We start from the raw sequence: 14,006 nt of genomic DNA, 5'->3' as shown, positions 1-14,006 counted from the left end.
TTTCTATAAAATATGTCATGTTGTTATTTTGTTGCTACATCAATTAATTTTCAATAGGAAAGCCCCCAGGTTTTCCCAAGAAGCCACTACAAACATTCTGGCTGTCAGCAAATATTTTGTTGAAGAATGGTTCACCTATGTTAGGGTTTTTGGTAGCACAACAAACCCACATGTCCTCCCCTTGTATATTTCTGATAAATTGTTGGCAAGGGAAATCGCCCACCAGACCGTGGGAAAAGGCCTGACCAAAGTTCTCAAAGAAAGCAAGAAATTGTTATGGCCATCTTTTCCTATCAAGTGCGGTTCTTTTTCTTTGGAAAATTTTAATCATGCGATAAAGGAATCAATAAGCATGGAAGGCCTCAGGCTTCATACTTTGCCGAAAAGGCAATTTGATCTAGAAAAGGTAGCATATAACATCACTACTGTGCTAAAGATCAAGCCATATAACCACGAGGCTAACAATTTTGAAGACCTGTTACAGTCGGCTGAATCCTTCGAACAATTGTTTGAATGGGCAAGGGCAAATCTGAGTCCTGGAGATTTTGGAAACTTTCAGGAATTCAGAAACAGAAGGCTCGAAATAATCCCGATGCACTTGTTGAAAATCGAGGACAAGCCCACACCCAATGTGACTGTCAATAGCGAAGGACCTAGTTCTCGCATTGAATCTCAGTAAATACTGAGAAAACACTGGATATAGTGAAGGCCCAAGACACCGATAACACAGCAAAATCCAGCAGGAAGTTAGCCGAGAAACATGTTATGAGCACCCCACCTAAAGAGATCAGTTCAAAGGTCAAAAGTGACAGTTTGGAACAGGAGTGGGATTAGTTTAATAAGAAACTGCAAGACACTCCCAACACCACAGATACCCAGGATAGAATGGAGTCCAAGCCAATAGATGAGCAAGCAACAACGTCTCAACAGACTGAGATTATCCCTACTCTGCCCACAATAAAGATTGTCTTGAAAGTGACTGAAATCCCTCCTCTAGATGTGTTCTACAACCCGCTGCACAAGGTTGTAGTAAGAAGATAGAGGAAAAGGAGAAGGGTAGAAACACCTGAGCTCCCACCTGGAAACGAGCCAATGGACATAGTCTGGAGGGACATTCCTTCCAACCCAGCTGAGAACTTGACTAGATTGTCATAGTTTATGGGAGCATATGCAACAGCCACCATGGACAAAGCCACCGAAGTCTCTATTTTGTTGAGAGAAAAGGAGGAGAAGATTGCACAGCTCGAAACAGAGAGGGCAAGTGTGAACAGGCAAGCTACTGACCAGCTCGCCCAATTGCAAGAGAGCATGGAGGTCTTGAAGATAAGCCATGAAGCTGATATATCGACCAAAAATATGCAACTCCAAGAATTGTAGCAAGCCATGGAAAGATATAAGGATACTCCTACTGTCGAGGAGTTCATTAAAGAGGCGTTGGAATTGAATTCCCTCTTGATGAAACAACAAGAACAATTATGCCAAAAGATGTCACACATCGCTCCTTATCTGATCACTAGCGACCAACTAACAGATAAAGTGATTGACTAGAGAACTGAGTTTACTGATCTAAACACCAGAATCTCAGAGTTCATCGAATGGAAAGAAATAGAAGATGGGAGGAAAGCCAATCTGCCTGAGATTGAGGAGACACACAAGGACATCCTTTTCACAGATTGGGACACAAGGATCAAGCAAGTTGAGCTAGCAGTGGCAAGAGCAGCTAGGGTGGCGAAGAACATAATCAAGGCGGTAAACCACACTCTGTTTGCCACCAACCTGGTAAAAGAAGGCAATCCAAAAGAAATGCCCGATTTAGGTGATTTGCATAAAAGTTGGTAGGAAAAAGCAGAAACTCAAAGGGAAGCAATCACAAAATTGGAAAAGACCGACTGGGATTCGTATTGGCAATACCTCATCAAGCCACACAGCCAAATCATGACCCTTAACTGCTCACTTCATTCGACTCAGCAGATGCTGCCACCTCTCACCGATGCGATCTTCACAGGATAGGTTAGAACACATTTTGGGGCACTTCCTCAAGTCAAACCGATGGCTGACATATGCGATTTGAAGGACAAGCTAGAAGAAATCAAATCATCATCTTAGCCTCTACTCATCAAGCCACTATTTATTTTTAGAGTTATTTAACTAGTTAGGAGGAAGGTTGTTTGAAAACTCCTCAAATTTTTGTATAATCTATTTTTACACATTAGTTAGAATAATATTTATACCCTTCTCATGCATTTAGAGAAGGGTCCAAAATTGTATCACAAACGTTTGGAAATAATGCACTATTGTAAGTTTGTGAATGCTTTGGTGAAATTATGGAACATGATCGTTTCTTTTAAATATCAGACTACTTTCCTTTGTTGATGCACTATTGTATACTTGGGAGATAATTTGATCTAAAGAAAGGAGTTTATCCATGTCATTAGTCAGATGAGCATAACTTCATACATATGGTACTTTTATCTTGTATTATTGATTTTGTTTCTATTTAATTAGTGACAACACTTTATTTTCATGAACTATGTATGGGATACATTCTTTCTATTAAGCGTTAATTGCACTATTGTATGATGCCTAGCTGAAATTGTCTACTTTTATATATAAATCATCATATATGCGATATAGTTTATACAATTTATTTGACTAACTATTTAATCAAATAAATTATCTTTATACGTTATCATCTCTATTTTATGCGTGATTGATCTTTATTATCACATGTCAAGCAGATATCTTTGTAGATCGCATATCACACAGAAATACCCAGGTTTATATTAGAATAAGTTAGTTAGAGATTTGCATAATAGAATAGGTAATTTAGATTATCATTATTCTATTGCAATAACTCATGAACCACCCATCCTCATCTTAAAACCCACACTCAGAAACTGGTCCCATTATCCCCAGTCGGAGCCACCACTTTAAACAGAAAAGGTGTTGTCTTAAGGTCTGGACCAAGTGGTTATCCCCCATGTTTCAGCAGCAGAAATTTGAGGCCAAAAATTTTTGGCGCTAGAAGGAGGTCCATCCCACTATGAATGGCATATAAACCTAAAGATCAATCGAAAAACATTCATAAGAGTCAAAACCCCTCCACAACTTCTACACCTTCTAGATCTCATTCAAAATCTCCTAATCAGAAATTTGAAGTTGTAGAAACATCTCCCTCGTCTCCTGAAGTAGTAAGATGACCACCTTCTCCAGATTACACTCCCAAGTCTCTCAAAGTCCATTCTTTGATACATAAATTGGAACAGATATCCATTTTTTCCAAGAAACCAGAGAGGCCCGAAGTTTCTGAAGAAAGTGTTACTTCCTTATTACAACAAATTGGTGTATTAACTAGATTGCAAAGTGAAAGGCTTGGAGTAACCCCTTTTGAGTTCCCCATCCCTCCACAATGTAGGAAAGTTACCTCACCAGGATCTGATTCAGATACTAGCGAGATCACATCACCTTTTCAAACATTCACTTCTCCATTCACTTCTACTCAATCCACAACTTCTCAACTATCCACTTCTCCAATTAGTACTGCTACTAGTAGTACTAACCCAGTAGTAAGTTCTTCGCCATCTATACCTACTTCTGGATTAACCTTCCCATCTTCTCAGTCTCCAACTCAAGTTATGGCCAATCAACCCACTCAACCTTGGACAAATCCTAGTGTTGTTTTGGTTGCAAATCCAAATGCGCTCCCAGCAAACCCAGAAAAATGGCTGCCTAAGTACAATCCTGATGATGGTCTTCCTGTTGAAGAACATCTAAACAACTTTATGTTAGCCATGAATCTTAATGGAGTTGCACATGAAGATGTTGTAATTAGACTGTTCCCATATACCTTCCAAGGATCTACTGGATCTTGGTATTTTTCCCTTCCGGCAGGTTCAATAAGAGACTGGGATACCTTTCAAGAAGTATTTCTTGCAAAATTTGGTGATGACAGGACCATAGCATCCTTAATCAATGATCTTTCTAACTTAAAAGCTAATGTAGATGAAAGGACCAAAGAATTCAACTCCAGATTTAACAAGTTGCTAAATAAAATCCCAGCTACATCAAAACCTGCAGTAGATGTACAAATAGAATGGTACATATCATCTCTTCCTTCTAATATTGCAATTTTTGTAGATAAAGCCAATAAGGTGACCCTTGTAGAAAACATGAAAGAATCCCTGTCTGTAGAAAGAAGGATTATAGCTTTAGAAAAGAGATCACAAACAAACGAGAGGAAGTCAAAGAAAGTAACATTTAAGGATGAACCAAAAAAGAAAGCTTCAAAGGACCCTTTTGATCTTGAAGGCCTTCAGAAAGTGTTAAAGACCATGTCTAATGAAATGGTCGAGATCAAGAAACAGGTCGTTGAATCCTCTGCCCCCAAGAAACCTTTTCACTCGTTTAAAAGAAATCCTTCTTCTGCATCGCAACCGCCAAATACTATTTCAAATGCCGAATCTGATCAAGAAGTAGAAGAAGACTCACCAGCCGAAATAGAAGAAGAAGTTGAATTAAATGGAATGTGGGATTTCATCCTCCCAAATGAAGAAGAAGCACAAGCTATGCCAGTAACCACAAGGAGTAAAAACTCTCCTGATATGTCTATAACAAATCAGAAATCAAAGACTGCTACCCCTATAAAGGAGAAAACCCTAAGCAAGAAGTCTAAGACTATCCAAACTGACCCTATTCCACTAGATCCTCCAAATGCTTCCAAAACCTTGGTAATCTCATATACAGTGGAATATAACATAGTGGAAGATATGAAAAAGACTAGAGCAAACATTTCGTTACACGAACTCACTAAACTCAAACAACAACAGAAAATTCTATTAAGAGAGTTAAAAGTAGTTCCTGTATCTCCTTTACCATCTGCTGTGGTTACTCAGGCTGCCTATGATATGGGAAAACCTCCCTCATCTTCAAACAAAGTAGATCCTTTAGATTTAGTCCTAATCGGGGATAGATCTATTTCTCATATTCCTCCATTTCTTCTTACTTATGAAATTTTCAATAGAAATGTTCATAATTGCCTTGTTGATTTAGAAGCCTCTTCAAATATTATGCTAAGAGTTGAGTGCACCAAATTGAATACTACATCTCAAAAATTTGCAGTACACATAATTCAATTAGACAGGACAAAAGTAGAGGTACTTGGAGAAATAGCATCAGTTTCAATTAGGCTTTCCTCTAATCCAAAAGTTTCACAAATAATTGATATTCTAGTGGCTGATATCCCAGAATTCTATGGTTTGATTCTAAGTAGGGATTGGTCTGAAAAGTTGCATGGTTACTTCGCAACTGATTGGTCCCACATGTGGTTGCCACATAACGGTAAACCAAATCAAATTAGAGTAGACCGAGAAAAGTTCATGAAATACACAGTCACTGACCTTGAGGGAAGCAATGAACCTGTTGCCTTCACCAATAACATCATTGGAAATTACTCAGCCGAGTCATTTTTGGGATCCTTTAATGCTCAGAGGTCTCCCTTCCCAGATAATACCGTAGTGTCTCAAATAGAAAACTTTTCACAAACAGATGCTTCCAAGTGTGTAAATGTAGTAAATAAAATTTCAAATAATTCTTTGTTCTGGACTCTCTATTTTGACGGTTCCAAATTTGAAGATGGCACAGGCGCAGGATGCATTTTGATCAACCCGCAAGGAGAGAAAACCATGTTAGCCTACAGACTTGAATTTCAGTGCACTAATAATATCGCTGAATATGAAGCATTGATCCAAGGACTGTCTAAAGCCATTGGTCTTAATGTCAAATATTTGCAAGTCTATGGAGATTCTGAAATAATCGTTAAGCAGGTAAGAAATACAATTCATTGTGTCTTTGGGCACCTTAAACATTATCAATTGTTAGCCTAGAAACTTACTTCCCATTTCACCACTTTTAATATTTCTTCAGTTCCTAGGTTGCAAAACGCAAGTGCTGACTTACTCGCTAATGTGGCATCCAAGCTTATACCCTTGGAAGATTTCAGTCCAGACAAATTTTCAATAGAGTTAATATTTAGGCTGTCTATTCCCGATAATGTAACAAATTGGAGAGTATTCAATAACGATGCAGATATAGTTAATTTCCTTACATTAGAAGGGTCGTATGAGGAACAGGTCATAGATGAACATGAGCATGATCTGCAAATTAAACACAATCAAGACCAAAACCCAATCCCAAAGTTTGTAGTTAAGATGGAAGATCTCTATGATCTAAAGGATAGGTTCAAGAAAGTTACCAACTCCAAAACTCAAAGTTCTACTTTGAGATTTGAAGTAGTAAACCTAGGGTCAACCAAAAAACCTCAAAATGTCAACCTAGGTCTTGGCCTATCATCTGAAGAAAGAATATCATTCATTAGGTTGTTGAAAACATACAAAGGTGTCTTTGCCTAGGATTACGCAGATCTCAAGACCTATGATACCTCTGTAATTCAACATACCATACCTATGATTTCAAATGAAAAACCAGTTCAACAGAAGCTTCGGAAAATTCACCCAAACCTTGAGAGTCAAATCAAATCCAAATTGAACAAGCTTCTGAAAGCCAAAATAATATTCCCTGTTAGACACTCAAAGTGGGTATCAAATATGGTGCCTGTAAGGAAAAAGAACAGTGATATTAGGATTTGTATTGATTTTAGAAACCTGAATAAAGCTTGTCAAAAAGATAACTTTCCTTTGCCTACCATGGAACAGATATTGCAATCAGTTGCAGGTTCCGAATTAATGTCTTTTCTAGATGGGTTTTCAGGATATAATCAAATTCTTGTGCATCCAGATGACAGATTAAAGACAACATTCAGGACCAAGTGGGGAACATATGCCTATCAGAAGATGCCTTTCGGACTCATTAATGCAGGTGCTACATTTCAACATGCTATGGATATTGCTTTTAAAGGTCTGATTAATAGATCAGTTGTTATTTACTTAGATGACATCACAATCTATTCTAAGGATAGGAACAATCATTTAAGTGACCTGAAGCACATTTTTGAAAGATGCAAGAAATATGGCATTTCCTTAAATCCCAAAAAATCTTATTTTGCTTTACCAGAAGGCAAACTTCTTGGGTTTATAGTGTCCAAGAAAGGGATTTACATTGATCCTGATAGAGTCCAAGAGATCGAAAAGATTCCTCTCCCACATAACAAAAAGACCATGCAATCGTTCCTAGGCCAAATTAATTTTGTAAAAAGATTTGTTCCAGATTTTTCACAGATCGTCCTACCCCTTCAAGCAATGATAAGAAAAAACGCAGTTTTCAAATGGGGCAAAGACGAAAGAGAGTCATTTGAGTTAATTAAAAAAGCCATTATTAATGCTCCTTCTTTGACAACTCCTGACTTTCTCAAACCATTTGTATTATATACTTTTTCATCTGATACATCATATGCAATAGTTTTAACACAGCTGAACGATAAAAATATCGAGGCACCCATCTCTTTTTTCAGTTCCAATTTGCAAGGTGCCGAGTTAAATTATTTAGTTATTGAGAAACAAGAATTTGTTGTTTTTAAAACCTTGAAACATTTCAGACCTTTCCTTCTCAAAACCCATACAAATATAGTAGTACCCTACACCAATCCAAACAGAAGTAGGGGAGAAAAGAGCCAATTGGGTTACCACACTTCAAGAATATGATGTAGAAATCTGGCCAACTAAAATTGTTAGGGGCCAAGGTTTTTGCAGGATGTTAACTGGAGCTTCCCACTTGTCAATAGGAGAAGATCAAGGTAATCAAGTACAAATATCAGAGGTAATCCTCAATGATGAACAATCACAATATGTTGATTTGAAATTTTATTTGAAGAATGGGTATGCTCCTATGCATCTTAATTATAAAACAAAGCATGCTTTAAGGTTGAAATCAAATCAGTATGAATTAGTCAATGATGTATTGTTTAGAAAAAATTATGATTCAGTATTGTTAAGATGCCTGGAAAAACCTGAAGCTGAGAAGGTCATGCAGGAATTACATGATGGACCAGCTGGAGGACATTTCGGAGGAAATACCACAGCTCACAAAATCCTGCATGCAGGATATTATTGGCCAACAATATTTAAGGATGCACATGAATATGCAAGAAAGTGTAAAACTTGTCAAACTACAGCTGGAAGAGAAAGGAAGCTAGCATTCCCTTTGCAACCAGTAAACATCCAACAACCATTCAAACAATGGGGATTAGACATAATTGGTGAGATTGTTCCTAACTCTTCCAAACAACATAGATACATCCTTACAACTACTGATTATTTCACAAAATGGGTAGAAGCTATCCCACTAAAGATAGCTAATACAAAAAGCATTATGGATTTCATTGATCAGTACATAATTACCAGGTTTGGCCTACCCTCAGCTTTAATGTTTGACAATGCATCTTATTTTTCTGGAAATGCAATGGTAGAATTTGCTCTAAAGCGAGGTTTTAAGTTAAAATATTCAGCCAACTATTATCCACAAGGTAATGGATTAGCAGAATCAACAAACAAAAACCTCATCAAAATTATCAAAAGGACTATTGACCAAAATCATAGGAATTGGCACAAAGCATTGACATTTGCTCTTTGGGAAGACAAAATTACACAGAAGGCCTCCATTGGTTCTTCTCCTTTTGCTTTAGTTTATGGAAAAGAAGTTGTTCTTCCCACAAACATAGCAATCCCATCTCTTGCCCTAGTGAAATTCATCAATGAAAACCCTTCCTCTTCTCTTCAAGCAAGACAATTTCAGATTCTTAAGCTTGAAGAAGAATGAGAAAAGGCTAAAGCAACCCACTTCCATCATCAACAATTAGTCAAAGCCTCTTTTGATACAACCTCTGCCAGTCAATTTTTTTTTGAAGTAGGTGATTTGGTTTTAAAATGGGACAAAGCACACGAGGAAAAAGGTAAACATACCAAATTCCAAAGACTATGGCTTGGCCCTTTTCAAATCATTGAGAAAATTGGTCAATCAACATTTCTTTTACAAGACTTGTCAGGTAAGATAGATTCTTTGCCCGTTAATGGGAAAATCTTGAAAAAATACTTTTCTTAAAAGATAGCCTCTTCCAATTTTGTATCATATCGCCTTTAAGATTCTTAGGAAAATAAAGGTTAAGTAGTATTTACTTTTGGCTTTTCAAAATAAAATCTTTGACAATATTTCTGATTTTTCGCTTCTATAAGTAAGTAAAAGTTAAAAGAAATAATTAGGACATTTGAGTACCAAAGTAAACCTGATTTCTTTGGAAAAGCTTGATCTTGCTAATGTTATAAAATTATATATATTACAGAGCAATGGAACGCATAAAATATATTGCAGAAATATAAACATAGAAAACACATAAAACAAGAGAGACACAGATATACGTGGTTCACCCATTTTGGGCTACATCCACGGGAAATAGCTTGTCCTTCCTTTTATATTATCTAGCAAACTGAAGAGGTACAACCTACAACAGATCTGTTGTAATTCCCTCTTCGCTCTCACACAATCTCCTCTCTCTTTCTCACTCAGAATACAAATATACATAGATGCAATAAAGAAGATAATCAAGATCCACACCCAATAGCTAAAAACATTTATTCTATGAACAAACACTTATCTTTATTATCAGTCAAGAAAAGAATCTTTAACCTAGTAAAGACTTTCTGCAGATCAGTATCTTAAAACTATATCATTATCATCCAAAACTCTTAAAAGAGCCAATGATTCACCCCATCTGATAAAATTTTCCTTTTTCAGAGTGTAATTCTAAAATATACGAAACTTAGAAGATAAAAAGTCTCATTACGAGCTTGTTTACCATGATCATAGGGAAATAATTAAACTGATATTACCAAAATTGCATATCAAAATAGGGTAATAGCCAATGATCTCATTGATCAGAGGATGAGGGGTCTCATCAAGAGCCAGCTTGTTCAGTTTAGTTACAACCAGTGAATGGCATTGTCATTATTAGGTCACCAAGCCTAGACAATGTCTTTTAAGAAACCTAAAAGAAAAGATTGTATTAAAAAGTAAAAAAGGACAAGATCCAAGTGAGATTCAAAGCAAGTGAATATCATTTTGAATTTCGAAAATTGCTTCAGATGGGACAATGAATCATTGTTGGTTAAAAGATAACCCTGTCGAGGCTATAAACACCTGCTGGAAACAAAGGCTCTATCTGTGATAAATGAGTAAACACCAAAAAACTAATCTGTAGAAGACACCTGCTATATCACTTTAAATCTTATTATTGGCTGATACAAACATTTGTATTTTTATCACTACAAGAGTAAAGTAGTTGAATAAATAGATTGAGTAAGTGATTATGATTCTAGAGAAATGTTGCTTACTTTATAACTCATGTAATTCTTATTCCTATAACTCTAAGTACTTTGAAAGTTTTAGGAATTCTGGAAAACTCCTCAAAGATAATTGGTTCTCCAAAGTGAATCACCAATTGTTGTACTGTGAAACAACCCCCAAATTTATAAATAGCAATAATTGAGGTTTTTGTTTTGTTTTTTTTTTGGTCTTAGAATAATAAAACCTAACTCTAAGAAGTTGCCTTAAAAAACTCTTAAAACAACCCAAAGATAGGATCCTCATCACAAATCGCGTTTTTTTCCATGTAATGAACATGAAAAACCTTTGAAAAATTGCAATGTGTGATTAAACCTCCCACTGCGATATCTCGATTAAAAAATTTGCGAACTCACAATCGCATTTCGTAGAAATCGCAAGTAATTAAGCCTTGCCACTATGAACTTCATTAACGATTTGTGAAATGCGATATTGCGATATCACAATCACATTTCGCCTTATAAGTAGGCAACACTACATTACATCATTTTAAAGATTGCGATGTGCGAATAGAGCAGTAAGCATGTGAAATAATTGCGTTTGAATGTAATAATGAATGGTTTGACAGGGTAATAAATGTTTAGCGGCCCAAGGAGAGGTAATGATTTTCCAAGTTATGGGCAGTTAATGTTGGATATCTCATCTAAACCTTTCCCATGATCCAAAGTCATTTCAGAAAATCTTTCAGTCTTAATTGCCTGATACCGTCTACGCTAATATATCTTGTCCATTTCAGGCAAGCTACAAAAGACATGTCATTGAGGAAGGTGATGCAGAAATAGAAGAAACAGAGCATTGCAGAGTCCGAGTTTATAGAAATGGCTCCTATATTCTCTGATACGGTCTGTAGCACTGACGGGGGAGCAACAACTTGGGAGGTCATATACAACAGGCTCGAGGATGAGCGTCCCAAGGTTACTGTCACAAAAGCAACAACTGATTCAATAAAACCTTCAGGACTCCAATTCAAGGATGCCACCTGTTCTTTCCTTCATAGGATAGGAGCGAGAGCTAAAATCTTGCCATACACAGATATGATCAGGTGGGTGGTGGAAAACCTCACAATTGAAGATAGGCAATTCAGGAATTCGCGAATGGAACTCATGGGGTCATTCAGAGTAGAGGACCTAAAGCAAATGTACCATATACCTAACCCTCAGGATATATATGATACCACATACATGGCCAACTTCGCAAAGAAGAACCAAGAGCCCTTCAAGGTGATTCAGGGCTAGAGAGTGTTGGAGAACAAATTCAAATTCAAGAAATCGGGTATGTATGCTATAGCCTCTTTGGAAAACCCCTACAACTATGCAACTGCTATGTTATGTAGACTATATGGGTTACCCAATAATGCTAAGTTTTCCATAGAATGGATTCCTCTGATTGATGCCTGTGTTAATTCCTACGTTATGAATTGGGCTACCATCCTATCTGATAACCTAGCCACCATCATCACCGAATATCGATAGAAGATATCCTCCTCTTTAGAGAACCTTCCTCCATTCTATTTCAGTGCCTACATTATGGATGCCATCTGTTTTTGCACTAAATTTCCAATCATGGGTTGGAAATGGACCTTACAGGACCCCTACCCTATCCATCTCAGTCATAAGCAAATGTGGGAATCCCATTACATACCCCATTTCTATAAAATATGTCATGCTGTTATTTTGCCGCTGCATCAATTAATTTTCAATAGGAAAGCCCCCAGGTTTTCCCAAGAAGCCACTACAGACCTTCTGGCTGTCGGCAAATATTTTGTTGAAGAATGGTTCACCTATGTTAGGGTTTTTGGTAGCATAGCAGACCCACATGTCCTCCCCTTGTATATTTCTGATAAATTGTTGGCAAGGGAAATCACTCACCAGATCGTGGGAAAAGGCCTGACCAAAGTTCTCAAAGAAAGAAAGAAATTGTTATGGCCATCTTTTCCTATCAAGTGCGGTTCTTTTTCTTTGGCAAATTTTAATCATGCAATAAAGGAATCAATAAGTATGGAAGACCTTAGGCTTCATACTTTTCCGAAAAGGCAATTTGATCCAGATAAGGTAGCATATAACATCACTATTGTGCTAAAGATCAAGCCATATAACCACGAGGCTAACGATTTTGAAGACCTGATACAGTTGGTTGAAGGGGCAAGGGAAAATCTCAGTCATGGAGATTTTGGAAACTTTTAGGAATTCATAAATAGAAGGCTCAAAATAATCCTGATGCACTTGCTGAAAATCAAGGACAAGCCCACACCTAGTGTGGCTGTTAATAATGAAGGACCTAGTTCTCGCATTGAATCTCAGGTAAATACTGAGAAGACACTGGATACAGGGAAGGCCCAAGACACCAATAACACAATAGAATCCAGCAGGAAGTCAGCCGAGAAATAGGTAATGAGCACCCCAACTAAAGATATTAGTTCAGGGGTCAAAAGCGACAATTTGGAACAAGATTGTGATCAATTTAATAAGAAACTGCAAGACACTCCCAACACCATAGATACCCAAGAAACAATGGAGTGTCAAACTCCTCTGCATAATCAGGAAAATACAGAGTCCAAGCCAATAGATGAGCAAGCAACAATGTCTCAATAGACTAAGATTATCCCTGCTCTGCCCACAACAGAGATTGTCTTGAAAGTGATTGAAATCCCTCCTCTAGATGTGTTCTACAGCCCGCTGCACAAGGCTGTAGTAAGAAGACAGAGGAAAAGGAGAAGGGTAGAAACACCTGAGCTCCCACTTGGAAACGAGCCAATGGACATAGTTTGGAGGGACATTCCTTCCAACCCAACTAAGAACTTGACTAGATTGTCACAGTTTACAGGAGCATATGCAACGACCACCATGGACAAAGCCACCGAAGTCTCTATTTTGTTGAGAGAAAAGGAGGAGAAGATTGCACAACTCGAAACAGGGAGGGCAAGTGTGAACACGCAAGTCACTGACCAGCTCGTCCAATTACAAGAGAGCATGGAGGTCTTGAAGATAAGCCATGAAGCCGATATATCGGCCAAAAGATGAAACTCCAAGAATTATAGCAAGCCATGGAAAGATATAAGGATACTCCTACTGTCGAGGAGTTCATTAAAGAGGCGTTGGAATTGAATTCCCTCCTGATGAAACTACAAGAACAATTCTACCAAAAGATGTCACACATCGCTCCTTATCTGATCACTAGCGACGAACTAATAGATAAAGCGATTGACCAGAGAACTGAGTTTACTAATCTAAACACCAAAATATCAGAGTTCATCGAATGGCAAGAAACAAAAGATGGGAGGAAAGGCAATCTATCTGAGATTAAGGAGACAGACAAGGACATCGTTTTCATGGATTGGGATGCAAGGATCAAGCAAGATGAGCTAGTAGTGGCAAGAGCAACTGGGGTGGCGAAGAACATAATCAAGGCGGTAAACCACACTCTGTTTTCCACCAACCTGGTAAAAGAAGGCAATCCAAAAGAAATGCCTGATTTAGGTGATTTTCATAAAAGATGGCAGGAAAAAGTAGAAACTCAAAGGGAAGCAATTACAAAATTGGAAAAGACCGAATGGGATTCGTATTGGCAATACCTCGTCAAGCCGCACAGCCAAATCATGACCCTTAACTTCTCACTTCATTCGACTCAGTGGATGCTGCCACCTCTCACCGATGCGATCT

Source organism: Pinus tabuliformis, chromosome 4_2 (assembly GCF_031772625.1).
Source record: "Pinus tabuliformis cultivar Carrire ecotype Pingquan chromosome 4_2, CPIR1, whole genome shotgun sequence".
Classification (NCBI taxonomy): Eukaryota; Viridiplantae; Streptophyta; class Pinopsida; order Pinales; family Pinaceae; genus Pinus; species Pinus tabuliformis.
The sequence above is the reverse complement of the archived record's forward strand: the minus strand, read 5'-3'. Positions refer to the sequence as shown.